We start from the raw sequence: 16,334 nt of genomic DNA on the forward strand, positions 1-16,334 counted from the left end.
CTGCAATCCTGGCTCCAAGGTCACCAGGGCTTGAGCTCCCACTCCTCACTGGGCACCTGAAACTGAAGACAAACAACACAAAATAGAAACAAATACTCCCAAATCCATTTCTCAGAGTTAAAATAAAACAGGGAGAGCAGGGAAAGGACTTTCCTTCGTCTGTCACTGGTTCAATTCATGACATCCAGACTGTGATGAAAAGAGTAAAGTGTAGCTGAAAGACAGCAGAAAAGAGTGGCGTCAAAATGAGGGCAAACAGCTCAATCTGATCAGTTTAGAAGTTGCAAACAGCCAATTAAAGAAGGCTGCCCACTCAGGTGGCAGGGGATGCATTAGGCTCCATGTTAGACAAACTAGGAACACTCAAAATATGCCCAGCCCAGGTTATATCTGTATTCATCATAGTCCTTGTTCCTTACAGCACAGTAACATTCCATTATGTTCACGTACCACAACTTAGTCATTTCCCAGTCAATGGGTGTCTACTTAGCTTCCACTTCTTTGCTACTGCAAAGCAATCATGAACTTATTCTAACTCTCTCGTCCAGTGCAGTGACTAACTTGGATCATGTTCTCTGCATCCTTAGATCTTCCCAGCGTTTAGGGTTGACTATGAGCAAGTCCCCATTCTATGCTATAGTTTCAGTAACTGATTAAATGATATGAGTCTCCTTATCTTCTCTTCCTGTGCCTGAGACCCCATAAATCTTAGGCCCTAACTGCAGGTGTCATTGACCCCTATCCAGACCTATTAGCTTTCAATAGTCAATGGGATGGACTGGCTAAGTTGGTCAAACGCAAAGAAGAAAGCCATTCTGTGGCAGGAAGAATGAGTTCTGATTGATCCAAGCTCCCCTCCCTAGAAACTACTGTATCCAGTCATTATTTTGCGTAAGTCCAATGACTCCAGTTCCAATGTCAAATCAACCTTCTTCAGAGAGGCATGTCCTGACACCTTTGTTCATTGGTCATCCCTCCCCCCACATCCTCCAACAATTTCAAAGTTTTATCCATGTCCTGTGACCTGGAGGTGACTGCCCCTTGCAGATCCCCTGGGGTTCTGTGGGGCTTACAGGATCAGGAGGTGGTGAGAGAGTGATAGCAGCACCCCCCATAGCACTTATCAACCTCTGATAACAGTGAAGCCCCAAAGATAATCAATGTGGCGAAGTACAAAGGGTACTGGACCTGTCGGAAAAGGGCATGGATTTAAATCCCAACTCACCTGTGTGACCTGGGTCAAGTCACTTAACCTCTCTGAAATTGTTCTTTCCTCTGTAAAATGAAAGGGTTGGACTAGATCAGGGTGAGGAACCTGTGGCCTCGAGGTTACATGTGGCCTTCTAGGTCCTTGGGTGCGGCCTTTTGACTGAGTCCAAGTTTTACAGAACAAATCTTTTTATTAAGAGGATTTGTTTCGTGAAGTTTGAATTCAGTCAAAGGGCACCACTTGAGGACCTAGAGGGCCACATGTGGCCTTGAGGCCACAGGTTTCCCACCTTGGATTAGATGATGCCGGAGCTTTCTTTGGGGTCTGACTCATGATTCACAATCACAGGAATAAGAATTACTGGCATTTATTCAACCCTTTCAGAGGTACCTGTCATTGAACAATCTGAGCAACCTGGAGCTTGGAGGCTCAATTTTGGAATCTTCATTGCTGTCAGGGACACAACATTGAGTTCTGGCTTCATTGTGTCAGGCTATGTCTACACTGGATGTTGATGTAACATAATTTCAGGCATAGAATCCTAGAAACTTAGACTTATGAACTCAGAGAAGAAAACAACTTAGAACAGAAGAAAGAGTGCTGGGTTTGGAATCAGAGATTGTGAGTTCTAGTCATGGTTCAGTGAGACCTTACCCAGCCCTACTAACCTATACAGTGGTGGCCAATGGAATAGATTGGTCAGGTTGGCCCTTGTGCAAAGGAAGAAGCCATTCAATAGCACAAGAAAGGAGATTTAGCAGGTCACTTGACTCCTATAGATATAATTTTTCCCATGTGTAAAAGGAGGGGATTGAATTAGGGGCCCTCCAAGGTTTTTCTATCTCTAAAACCCCATGATCCCAGGATTGTAAGAATCCCTGAGTAGGAAGAGACTTTGGAGGGGATCCACTTTACTTTTTCACCGACTCAGGAATCCCTTCTACAACTTCCCTCACAAGTAATCACATATCCTCTGCTTGAACACTCCTGGCAACATGGAGTTCTCTACCTCACTAAGCAGCCTGATTTGCCATTGGACAGGTCTAGTTAAAATTTTCTTTAATACCTAACTTCTATGGGGCCTTAGTATCCTCCTCTGCAAAATGGAGCTTATAGGACCTGTCCTATCTCTATTTTCCTCAAGGGCTATCAGGAGGATTACATGAGATGAAGTGTGGAAAAATATTTTGTAAATTGTAAGCTTTGGACAACACACTGCCCTCCTCTTGGTAGAGACGTGGCGGAGTATGAGTATGAATTGCTGCATACACTGTCAGATATCATTATTGTATCACTTTATTTTGCTTACGTGGTTTTCTTTGTTATAGAGATGGATTCTAAGGGGGAAAGGGTTTATTGAGAATTGATTATAGAACAACAACAAAAAAAAATAAAATGAGTAAGAAGTTCTACACATATGGCCAAAGGGATCATTGTCAGCAAAGACAGATCCACAGGGAAATGACTTCCATGTGAAGAGTGAAGTGCCACTAAGAATGCTAGGATATTTTCAAATCAAACTTGTCCAGTTTAATTTCAGGATTTTTTCCCCCATAAATGGTTCCAAATTAGAATATATACACACAGACACAGACACAGACACAGACACACACACACACACACACACACACACACACACATACACACACATATATATTGTCATGTACTAAATACCAACATTCACATTTACATATCTAAGTCAGGGCAATCTGTATATGTCTTCTAAGCCTATGGTGAGAGCATCACCATTACTGTTACCATCACCACCGCCACTATGAAGTTTTTATCTGGTAAATAATAGTCGGCAACCTGAACTCACCACTGCACCAGAAAGACTAGCTGATCACAGTATGTTTCAGGCAGTTGCAGTCTGTGTCAAAGCCCTACAGCCTTCTTCCTAATGGTTTCTTTATATTTATTTATATTTATTAAGTGGCTACTATGAATTACAGGCATATCTTGTTTTACTGCGCTTTGCTTTATTGTGCATTGCAGATGATGCCCTTTTTTTTCTTTACAAATGGAAGATTTGTGGCAATCCTGTGTCAAACAAATCTATTGGCATCATTTTTCCAACAGCATGTGTTTACATTGTGTCTGTGTCACATTTTGGTAATTTGATTTTTTCATTACTATTATCTGTTATGGTAATCTGTGATCTTGATGTTATTATTGTGATTGCTTTGGGGTACCATGAACTACTCCCATACAAGACAGTGAACTTAATTGATAAGTATTGTGTGTTCTGACTGCTCTACCTACTAGCCATTTCAACTTCTCTCTTTCTCTTTGGGCCTCCCTATTCCCTGAGACAGAAAAATATTGAAATTAGGTCAGTTAATAACCCTACAATGACCTCTAAGTGTCTAAGTGAAAAGAATAGTCAATACATATGGCAAACTTCTTTGTTGTCTTATTTTGAGAAATTGCCACAGCCACCCCAAACTTCAGCAACCACCACCCTGATCAGTCAGCAGTCATCAACATCAGGGAGAGACCCTCTACCAGCAAAGAGATTATGATTCACTGAAGTTTCAGAAGATGGTTAGCATTTTTTTTTAGCAATAAGGTATTTTTAACTGAAGTATGTACATTAGATTTTTAGACATAATATTATTGTACACTTAATAGACTACAGTATAGAATAAACATAACTTTTATATGCAATGGGATACCAAAACATTTGTTTGACTTGAGATATTTGCTATATTGCAGTGGTCTGGAACCGAACCTGAAATATCTCTGAGGTATGCCTGTATATGAGTCATTGTGGTCCAATGTCTAGCGAGCTCGCATTAAAATTGGAAGACCCTGGGTTCCCAACTTATGTCTGACACACAGTGGCTATGTAACATTGCAAGTCGTTGAAGCTTTCGGTGTCCTAAGCAACTCTCTAAGGAAGTTTCAGAGAAAGTGCTGATCAGTATGGGTAGAGAAAGTTCTTTAGTGGCTCTCCCTACACTGCTGATATCACAAGTTCAGTCTGAGATGATGTGTAGGGCACTGAAAATACAAAGATGAAAAGAATCCCTGCCTACGGGAACTTAAACTCTACTGTAGGGACACAACATGTATACAGAGAAGTCAATTATACAGAATAATGGATGAGGAAGTATCTTAAAAATGGTGTGTATGTGTTGGGGGCGAGGGGTGGGGAGTGATGGGAAAGCTCTTGAACAGGAGATAGCAGTTAACCTGAGCCTTAACAGTAACTAAATTTCCTAAGGGTCAGAGGTGAGGAGGAGGAGCATCACAGGCATAGGAGAGACTATGAGCTCAAAGATAGGAGATGGAATGTCACATATGGGGAACAGCGTGCAGGGGAGTTTGACTGGAATGTAGAGGGTAGGAAGAAGAATACAATGTAATAAGTGTGGAAAGGTTGGCTAGAGCTAGATTGTGAGGATTTTCCATGCCAAACAGAGGAGATTGTATTTTGTCCTACTGGCAATAGGGAATCACTGGAGTTTTTTGAAGTAGGTGAATGACATGATCAGACTGGAACCTTAGAGATATCATTTGACAACTGTGTGGTGATGGATTGAAGAGTGGGGAGGCACATAACTGGTAAACAACAGAGCAAAAACTAGAACCCAGGTCTTCAGACTTCTTTGTCTAAGGTGCTATATGCTGTACCATACTCTGAATAGCTGGTCCCATTAGGTTACAGACATACTCCACCAACTGACCTGTGTCTGCTTAGTGAATGCTTGAGTAGAGGGACCAAGAAGCTCTTATTTCTCAATCAGATTTAATGGGGTTCATTTCTGGATGAGAGTATTTCTCTTGTCCCACCCTTAATGGGAAACATCAGAGACAGAGGGAGTCAGGCCTGGCTGCAGCTCCAGCCTCTAATCAGAACCACATGGCTGGGCTGAGGCAAGAAGGTGGAGAGGCTACAGGCCTGACGGGGAGATGACTTCAGCAGGTCACCAAAAGCGTAAGCTCAGACAAATATATGGGAGTCTGGGGGCGGGGCCCTTCAAAGATCTTTGACTAGGATCAGAATAACCTTCATGGACTTGGACCAGTGGGAGGGAGTGAAACATAAACACCCCTAACCTAGTCACTAAGCAGAGAACAGAGTGGGAAGGAGATCTGTACTGTTGAAATTAGCTCACCAAGGGACTAAGGAACCTACTTCAATTGGACTGGCTGCCCCTCACACTAGGCAGGGCAGTGAAATAGGGTTCACCAGAAACTGGACAGATAGACAGAAAAAAACCTAAACTATGTTCTAACCAGAGCCTAATACCAGCTGTTTCAGGATGGCCATGTAGCTCTTGGCACCAGGACTGGAAATATATTAAAGCTCATTAGGTGGCTGATGCCATGGAGGGGATGGGAGGCATCATTAGGGAATTGCTCCATTAAGATTGTCTTCTCTCTTACTGCCCATCATCTATATTTCAAGGTCTCAATGGATTTCTGCTCATCAGTAGGGGTCCTTTCTTATATAAATCATAACCCTTCTCTGCCTTCTAATCTTGTGCAATCTCTGTCTAAATCTTTGCAGAAGTCCTCCATAAGGGATACATCTAATGTGCCTTTCCCTGGTTCTTTTAATACTTTGAGGATACCAGGGAAACATATTTTTAAGAAAAACCTAATTGTAAGAAGCCACATAAGGAATGTCTTTGAGAAACATGAGTTCCAGAAGACCTAGAATTATCAATCTTTCTCCCTAGGCCCACTCCCACTGAATAGGAAGAACTCAAAGGGACCTTAGAGGTCATCTAATCCATTCCTTTCATTTTACAGGTAGAGAAATTGAGACCCAGGGAAAGGAAATCTTTCTCACCCAAGATCACACAGTATATTCATTCAACGAGCATTTTGTTAAGCACCAAGGACTAAGGATACAAAGACAAAACCAAAAACAATCCGTGCCAGCAAAAAGATCACATTCTACTGGGAGGAAATGATGTGTACACGGATACAGAGAGGCATCAAGGCACAATGGAGAGAGGGCCAACCTAGGAATCTAGACAGCTGGGTTCCAGGTTCACCTCTGTCACCTCTAAGTGTTTCTAAGACCACAAGTTGCAGAGTAGATGCTTGAGAAGATGGACCAGAATTGCATTGGTAGAGTGGGATTCCCTATCCAGATGAAAATGCCCTCCTTGGACACCCTGATTGTCTGGCAGGGGCTTCTTGGGAGGTAACTCAGCCTTTTCTTTTACTATATCCAGCCTGAGACATTTCAACCCTCTTCTGCTGAAGTTACATTGTTACATTGGGGACAAGCAGAATGGGTCTAGGGTGCACTGGATTCTTCACAGTAGACAGCTGTGGAACAGAGGGGAAAAGTCTATAATGAGCCTGAGAGGGGCTGGGGGAGTGGAGGAAAGAAGGAAGAGATAGTAATCGCCCTAGGAAAATCCCTGAAGGTGAGTCATGGCAATGGAGTTGAGGCAAAAATCAAGCCTTGCTCCTCTTGCCTGGGACCACTAGGAGACCGAGAAGCGCTGATGTGTACATGTGTTGCTATGTGACCTCATGATTCGTCATTGAGTTGGGGCACCAGAAGGGCAGCCATTTCTTCAGAAAGCAGTTTTGTAACTCATTCTGTAAGCATGATGTTGCTAAGGAAACTTTTAGGGTCCATTGCTGAGAAAATAGAGCCTTATAGAAGTCATACAAGGCAGTGGTATAGATAGTAGCGTGACAAACTTGGAGTTAGGAAGATTTAGGTTCAAATTCTACTTCATATACTTTTTAGCTGTGTGACCCTGAGCAAATCATTTAATTTCTCTGGGCCTCAGTTTCCTCAGCTGTAAAATCAGAGTTTTGGACTCAATGGCCTTCCAGCTCTATAGCTGTGATTCTATGACACTAAATCAGGCAGTCCTGAAAACAATTGATCTTTTTATCTTTTATGGTATATTTAAAAGGATATGGACTTAACCTCACAGACTTAACTGGAGGTGGCCAAGAGAGCATGGGTGAAATTAGAATGGAGATGGGGTAAAAAAAAATCAAGAAAAGAGTACCAGGGCAACATCCACCTTCATGATGAGACAGCAGTTGACATCTCTAAAATTGATCAGCCATAGCACCTACCCACAAATGGATTTGAGATTGATGCCTATATGGGAAAGGGCAGAGAATGAATCCTATCAGAGATATCACCAGGCAGTCTTCAGACCATTGCAGGAAGAGAGAATTCATGATGGACTTTGGAGAAGCTACTTTCAGCTACTTGATCCATGGCTATACCAAGGTCTCACTAAGTCACAAGCACCAGTTCCATGGGTGAGACTCCAGAGCCCATCTTCATTCTGTGCATGTCAACAGCTCAGGAATCAGGGAAACTCAGATTTTTTTTTTGTGGGGTGGAGTGCAGGGAGTTTTGCTCAGAGGAATCTGATAAATTTGCTGGTTTCTGATGTCACAGGCAAAGTGATGCCAATTAGTTAGGAAACTGGACATTACTGGGTTATAGACATATAAGATTCCAGATATGGAAGTTCCAGGACAGGAACAGCACAAAAAGGAGTGAGTAGCAGGCAGCAGGAAGGTGCATAGGGATGGGAAAAGTGAATGCCTTCAAGAATAAGTGTTTTTTTTTTCTATTCTACAACATGATTATTCATTGTAAACTAGGAATAATCTAAGCTCTGGTTTCATAGGATAGTTAATTTTTTTAAATTTCTCTTTGTCATTTGTTTTCTTTCTTTCTTTTTTTGGTGAAGCAAATCAGGGTTAAGTGACTTGCCCAGGGTCACACAGCTAGTACGTGTCAAGTGTCTGAGCCTGTATTTGAACTCAGGTCCTCCTGACTCCAAGGCTGGAGTTCTGACCACTGTACCATCTAGCTGCCCCAGGATAGTTAACTTTAAGAGGAGGAAAAATTACTTCTCTTTGATTAGAAAAAGACAACCAGCATTTCAATTCAATTTGACTCAATAAATAAATCTCTTATCTCATATCTCTTAAGGGCCTACTATGTACAGGGCACCATGTTATGTGCTGGGAGCTGTACTACAGTACAGCTTAAAGGAAAAGAGGAACTCTGAAGGAAAAAGAGCTAAAATTTGTGGGAGTTTACTTCAACAGCATTCTGTAGAAGATGGCCTGTGATTCCCTAAGCTAAAAAGTTCCCATAACTTCAGATTAAAGAAGTTACAAGGGGCTTTGATGCTAAACTGGCAAGAAGCCCAGAGGCACATATATATCCAGAGGGCTTTTGATTCCAAACATAAGGTTCAGAATGAGTTAGAAAGAAGTATTCTACTTAAATTTTGTTGGGGAAAATCCAAGGTTAGATTAAGAAGTGACTGATGGCAATTAAAGATTAGTAAGGCCCCTTCTGTGACCTATGAGTTCATATGTGCAAATCTTGGCACACACACTCCAACACCCTGTTCACTGAATCTGATAAATTCTCTAAGGCCACTAACATAGACTAAAAGAGTTCCTTCATTCTGGTCATGGGCAGTCATGAGGTAATGTCTCCCAAGCCTGATGCTGTGCCCGAACAAATATCTCCGAACTAGTATGTTGGGCTATGCCCTGATATTCTGAAGCAATCACACCAGTAGTTTAGAGTCAACTTAGTAGTCAAAGCTATGAGGACTATGGGCCGTGGATGAGAGCATCTGGCCAGGATTTTGATTCTATCCAGATTGAACCAGTCCAGGAGACCGGGCTGCTATTATTGCTGGTGAACACCTCTTTCTCCTCAGCTTTCTTTCTAAGGAATCTAATCCTAATTCTGAGAGTTTCAAGTGAGGTCAATTTTTCTATGAGGGGTTAAATTATCTCATTTTCTGACAGGATCTGGGACTAGGAATGACAGGCGATGAGGGTAGGAAACCACAAGGATTATTGCGCTCCCTTTGTAGCTGGGTGTGATTTTGGAGGAAGTGTGGAATCACCCTTTAGTCACCTCGTAAAAAACCCTTGTTCATTTTGTGGCCAGAGCTGTTTGGAGTCTGATTCATGAAGTGTGCATGAGGAGGTTACAGTTCCACCTTCCCCGAATTCACAAAGACTCAAATTTATACAAAGCATCAATTCTTACAATGTGTTTTCCTTACTTTATTACACAAGTATTATCATCCCCATTTTAGAAGTGTGCTGGCAAATGTTTAACAACCAGATCTGGGGACAAGTTTGAAAAAAGTATACCCATGACACACTTCAACCTCTAATCTGCATAAGTAACATTTCTCCATCACTTTCTTAAGTCTGGACAATCAACAAAATAATAAAGTCCTGATTTGTAGAGTTTTGCTGATTTCCCAGGTATATACGCTCATACTGAAAATGTAGCAATTATCCCTGAGGAGCCAGTTTGAGCTGGCTCCAACGATGTTCAGAGAGGTAAGTGTCAGAGGTCTGATCTGAACCCAGTTCTCTTGACTCCAAGTCCAGTGCCCTATTCACTACGAGACGCTACTTGATGAGATCAGTTAAGAGCTTTCCTTTTCCCTTTCCAGAGTTGATCAGGTCTGAACTAGATCACCAGCATGCAGGATGGAGATCCATTCAGGAGGATGATTCCCGAGGAAATGAGCCTGCAGGAGGAGCCTAAGAGCCACCGGCCCCCTGTAAAATCACTGGAGATAACAGGTCTGATAAGGAACCATAAGAGGAATGGGGCCCTCCTCAAGAGTGACCATTTTGGGGAACAAGTAGAATGGTAGATACCTGGAAAAAGATGTAATTGATAATTGAACCAGTTCCCAATTCTATAGCATTTTACAGTTAATCACAACAACCCTTTAAGTTAGGTATATTTATAGCTATTTTTAACTTTAGTATCTTACCATTTCATATTATGCTCCATTTCATGGAGGTTCCCCAAAGTGTACATGGGCACTTCATGTCAGAAGAAAGCCCCTAATGCAATGGTTATAACAGAAGAGTAGTTCTCAAAGTGTGGTCCAGGCTTAGGATAAAAAATGCTATCCACCTCTACAGAAAGAAGCAATGGAGTCTGCGGGCAGATTGAAGCATACTTTTTAAAAACTTTGTTTCTTTTTCTTTCTTTTTTTCTTTTACAACATGACTAATGTGGAATTATGTTTTGCATGACTGCATATGTGTAACCTATATAAAATTGTTTGCTTTCTCAATGGGGGGAGAGAATTTGGAACTCAAAATTTTTAAAAATTCAAGTTAAAAATTATTTTTACATGTCATTTGAAAGAATAAAATATTTTTAAAAAGTGAGATTCAGTTGAAAATTGTCTTTACATATAATTGGAAAAAATAAAATACAATTAAATAAAAAGTGTGGTTCAGTAGGGAAGGGGGGTCCTGAGACCCTTTCAGGGGTCTATTTTCTTAATAATATTAAGATGTTTTAATTGCTAGATACCAATAGATATAACAATAGTGTACTGATAAATGTTTAATAACTGACTATCTAAAAACACAGGATATACATAGGGCATATTTTTAAGATTAATATCTATATAATTAATATTTTCTCCATCACTTTTTATTAACAGGACAATAAACAAAACAAGCCTTGGTTCCAAGGTATAAATATGCTGAAAATTTAACAATCACAGCCACCAGTAAGAGCTGGCTCTAGTACACCCCTGAATAGAACCCACATACACAAAAGCTCTTTGAGAGTCTTAATAATTTTTAAAAGAGTAAAGGGATCCTGAGACCAAAAAGTTTGAGGACCACAGAAATAGACTATTGGTCTCATAGAATTTTCAAGCAAGTGAAGAGGCTGAGAAGAGGTAATATAAGCTGGGAGGAGGCAAGGCAGTGAAAGGGGAGTGACTAAACAGAGGTGGGAATATAGATGGTTTGGGTTATGGAGCTTTATAGTTCTACTATGTGAATAATTAGTAGCTCCTATTTCTATTATGCTCTATGGTTTGGAAATTTTTTGTCACAACAACCCTTTGAGATAAGTAGTGCAAGTATTACTATTTCCATTTTACAGATGAGAAAATAGATGCTTAGAAAGAGGTACTTAGCCTGAGGTCATGGACCTAGGAAAGGGGTGTCATTCTGATACCATTCTATCCAGGATCACAGAATTTAGTTCTGGAAGAGACCTTAAAAATTAGCCCTTGCTTTACAGACGTGGACACTGGTGAGGAAACTGAGGTCCAAGGAGATGAAGTGACTTTTCAGATGTCACCCACACAGGAACTGGCAGAACCAGGACCCCAACCCCAAAGACTCAATGATATGAGACCAGGCCCATGAAGGTCAATCTATATTTTACAGGCACATTCTGGCAGGGGGCAGGCCTCAAAGCCTGATTTTTAAGTAGAGATGTACGTATTCATTGATAATCCTCTGTAAAGCAGTCAAACCAATTTAAGAAAAGAAGCACATTTTTTAGGGCAAGAACAAAAAGAAGCAGAATAAGAAAGCATAAAAACCATGTCCTCATTTTGGGAAAGCAAGTGCACCCATTTCTCAGATGGAATGACTTAAATATAACAATTGCCTTATGGTTTGAACTCACTCATTCTTACATCACTGTGAATAGCCAGAGAGATCCCCTAATAAAGAGAATAACTGCTCACTGAGATGAATCAAGATCAAATCTTTGGCACTTCTGAATTTCTCAGAGAAGGCAGATGCCCCACGTCTTAGGAATGACAGTCTATAGCTCTCCATCCAAGAGCCCCAAACCTCAGGCTTTTCACTGATGGTTTAAAACAAGTGCTTTGTCCCTATCAGACTATATCTGGAGTTCATGTTCAGTTCAGGATGCCATATTTTTTTTTTTTTAAATTGACAAACTAGAGAGTGTTCAAAGGAGGACATCCAGGCTAGTGAGAAGACTAGGGAGCTGACCATAAGAGAATCTATTAAAGGAAATGGAGATGCTGACCCAAGAAAAGAGATTTCCCAAATGTGATAGCTATCTTCAACTATCTGAAGGGTTGTCACATTGAAGAGGGATCAGGCTTGCTCTAATTGGCCCCAGAAGAACGGTGAGTGGAAGTTGCTGAGACAGGTTTCAGTTCAATATAATGAAAAATGTCCTTACAAAGAGAGTTGTCCAAAAGGGAAATGGGTTGTCGTTGAGGGTAGTGAGTTCTCTATCACTGGAGATCTTCCAGGAAAATCTGGATGACCTCTTGTCAGGAACATAGAAAATATTTCTGTTCAGGTTCAGGTTGGACCAGAGGACCTCTGAGGTTCCTTCCAGTTGTGAGATTCTCAGTGGAAAGAACCTTGATTGTGGAGACAGAGCATCTGAGTTCCAATCCAGATTCTCATACTATCTATGTGACCTTGGGCAAGTTGCTTTACTGCCCTGGGCCTCAATTTCCTCATCTACAAAATAGGAGTGTTAAATTAGATGGTCTCTAAGGTCCCTTCCATCTCTAAATCTGTGATCCTATGATCCAGTCTTCAGGTCTTCAGGGTCATAGCTTGAGTCTCCCAGAGGACAACTATTCTAGCTTCAAGGTATTCTAAAGGTCTCCACTTCCAAAACTAGAGTTCACAAGCTCCCACTGGTGAATTTATTTTTATTCTAGTCAGTAGGAGGATACAATTAGCTCAAAGTAAAGGCATTTACTGAAATGGCATAGTATAAACAGTAGTTAACACATTCCTTACATAAATCTGGGGCATACTCTCCCACAAATATACACAGTGCCAGTGGGAAAAGTGGACACACACACACAAAGTTCACTAGTATAGAGTACTATAGAGTACATAGAGGTACAAACATAGGGAATACACATGGCTAAGGAAATTCACACATTTGGCACTGAGGAGAACAGATGTCTTTTGTCTTCGCACAGTGTCTTCATGCTTCTTTCTGTGAGAACAGTCCCTCTGCTGAGTAGGTTACTCTTTTGGAATTCCTGGACCTGTTCCTCTCCACAGTTCACCTCTTTGCTTCAAGGGCTAATTCTCTGCAATGATTCTCTGGATCAGCATGGCATCTTCTATTGGGACAGTTGCTCTACTGCAATATGCCATTGCTAATGGCCTGGGTGGGGAGTAATGGTGAAGGGGGTGGGTAGAAAAGAGAAATCTCCTCCCAAGCACAGATGTTCTGGAAGAAATACAAGGGAAAGGCAAAAAAAGTGAATACCTCTCAAGAGCTGGTCCTTTCCTCCGTATCTGGTCCTTTCAATTGCAAGGATGACTCTCATCTCAGAGTTTGCCAACAAGAACTTCTTTGATCTTTTAGCCAGGCAATGCAAGGGTCTTTATAATTCCTTCTGATTGATTAAAGAACTTCTTCACACTTCCTATGGGATTAAAGAAGGGTTATGCTTATGAGGTATAGAAAGCTATCTTACCCTACAGGAAAATAGAAGGGGAAGGGGATAAGAGAAGGGGGGTAATAGAAGGGAAGGAAGATTGGGGGAAGGAGTAATCAGAAGCAAAACACTTTTGAGGAGGGACAGGGTGAAAGGAAAGAGAGAATAGAATAAATGGGGGTAGGAAGAATAGGATGGAGGGAAATACAGTTAGCAATAGTAACTGTGAAAAAAATTTGAAGCAAGTTTCTCTGATAAAGGTCCCATTTCTCTAATATAAAGAGAATGGTGTCAAATTTATAAACATAAGAGCCATTCCTCAAATGATAAATGATCAAAAGATATAATCAGCTTTCAGATAAAGTAATGAAAGCTATCTATAGCCATAAAAATATTCTAGCTCACTACTGATTGGAGAAATGCAAGTTAAAACAATTCTAAGGCGTTACCTCATACCTATTAGATTAGGTAATACGACAGAAAAGGTAAATGACAGATGTTGGAGGGGATGCGGGAAAAATGAGACATTAATGTATTGTTGTCTGAGCTGTGAATTGATTAAGCCATTTTATAGGGCGATTTGGAACTATGCCCAAAGGGCTATAAAACCATGCATGCCCTTTGACATAGCAATGCCACTACTAGGTCTTTTCTGGGGGTAAAGAATTAGAAATTGAGGGGATGTACATCAATTGGGGAATGGCTGAATAAGTTGTGGTGTATAATTATGATGGAATACTATTGTGCTATAAGAAATGTCGAGCAGGAAGCTCTCAGAAAAACTTTGAAAGACTTACATGGATTGATGCAAAGTGAAACTTACTGGGTACAAAGTAACAGCAATATTGTAAGATGATCAGCTGTGAATGACTTAGCTATTCTCAGCAATACAATGATCCATGACAACTCTGAAGGACTTACAAGGAAAAGTGCTATCCATCCCCAGAGAAAGAACTGATGATGTCTGAATACAGATTGAAGCAACTTTTTTTTCCACTTTATTTTTCTTGAGTTTTTTTGTCTATGTTTTCTTTCACAACATGACTATTATAGATATGTTTTACTTGACTACACATATGTAACATATATGGAATTGCTTGCCTTCTCAGTAAGGGGTGGGAAAGGAGAAAAGGAGAGAATTTGGAACTCAAAGTTTTAAAAACAAATGTTAAAAATTATTTTTACACATAACTGGGGAAAAATTAAATACTAAATAAATATTCTTCTGTTATCCATAAAGAAGGGTTATGCTTCCTTTATTCCTTTAGCCCACCAAAATTTGAAAGAGATAAACCATTTATAAAGTGCAAATGGACCACTCCCAGAACAAAACCCATTAAAACTTTTATGCCTTTTTCAAGAAGTGAATGTAATTACTCAAAAACTGAAAGGGGAGAAATTTTAGTATCTCATTATCTCTGTTACCTGACTCTAACATCCCGTAATTTTGTCAAGTAAACTGGGGGGGAATCCATTGATTAAGGTTCCCCTGATGAACTCAATCCTCCTACAAATTTAACTGTTGATATTCTTAACACATGGTCTTTGGACAACAATCAAAGAATCGGCACGATACTCAATGAACCAAGCCACATCCATAGTCACATTCTTGCTATAAATGAAACCAGAAGACATAGAGAATTAGTGAGTTTGCACATACATAGTTGCCTTCAGAGAGGCAATAAGGACAAGCAAGAAGATCATCATTTCATTGGCCATCTTGCCTTGCAGTGCTCACTGGGTGTGTGGAGAAATAGATAAAAATGAAGATAACTTCAGTTCAAGCACAGACATCTGATGCAGATTATGAAGACAGGGGTGGACTCCATGAAGAATTGACAAGATCCTCCAAGTCGACATTTAACTTGAGAGTTGATCTTTAATCTAGGCAAAAGGGAAGATGATTTAAGATTTTTTAAAAATGAAAGATACTAAATTTTTGTGCATCTCAAAAGACTTTTGTCTGTACATCATGAATTTGGCGGGGTGATGAGATGTGCCATAGGTGCCAAACACCTGAGGATAATGCAGCAGTTAGGTTGCAGGCTCAGGAACACTATTGTTCCAATGATTTCATGTGGTTGGAACATCACGGTGGAATAGCATGACCTCAGAGGAATCGTGGAATCACATGATCATAGATTTGAAGCTGGAAGGTGACTCAGAGGCCATCCAGTCCAATCATCTCATTTGATAGGTGAGGAAACTGAGACCCAAAGAGGTTAAGTGATGCCCAGGATCACACAGGTAGCAAGTAGAAGAAATGAGATTTGAGTCCAAATCTTCTTTCTCCAAATCTATTGAGTTTTCCACTGTACCATGGTGCTCTTCAATTGCAGGTAGCTCAAAAAAAGCAATGGAAATATATAAGTGGGCTACAGCACATTACCAGCAATTACTTACATTCCCAAATTGGCATGAATGATATCAACAGATAGGTAGGTCATGAAGTAAGAATGAGAGACAACAGATGGTCACCCAAGTGTTACACTGGTACCCTAGATCATAGGGCCACAGGATCACAGGTTTAGAATTGTAGAGGACCTTGAAGGTTATCTAGCCTTCCCCTTCTTCCCTTTCCCCCATCATACAAGCGACGGAACTAAAGCCCAATGAAATTAAGTGACTTGCCCAAGGTCACAGAAGTAGAAAGTAGCAGACTTGTTGACAATAGATACTGGTCATATGCACCAGCTTCCAAGACCCTGAAATGGAGTTTATATGGGGCTGGTGACTTGAACTTGTAGCTAAATTGGATTGAGATATTAAAAGAAGCAAAGGAAAGTCGTGTACTTTAGGTGGAGCTTATTAAAAGATTCATGGGAAAAAGTGGATGAGAATAGCACAGAATGAGAAGTGAAGGGGTCGTGGTCTGCACTACTCAAGGAAGTTGTTATTTTGTTTGTCCTTCT

Source organism: Vombatus ursinus, unplaced genomic scaffold (assembly GCF_900497805.2).
Source record: "Vombatus ursinus unplaced genomic scaffold, bare-nosed wombat genome assembly UNPS02014785.1, whole genome shotgun sequence".
In the NCBI taxonomy this organism is placed as follows: domain Eukaryota; kingdom Metazoa; phylum Chordata; class Mammalia; order Diprotodontia; family Vombatidae; genus Vombatus; species Vombatus ursinus.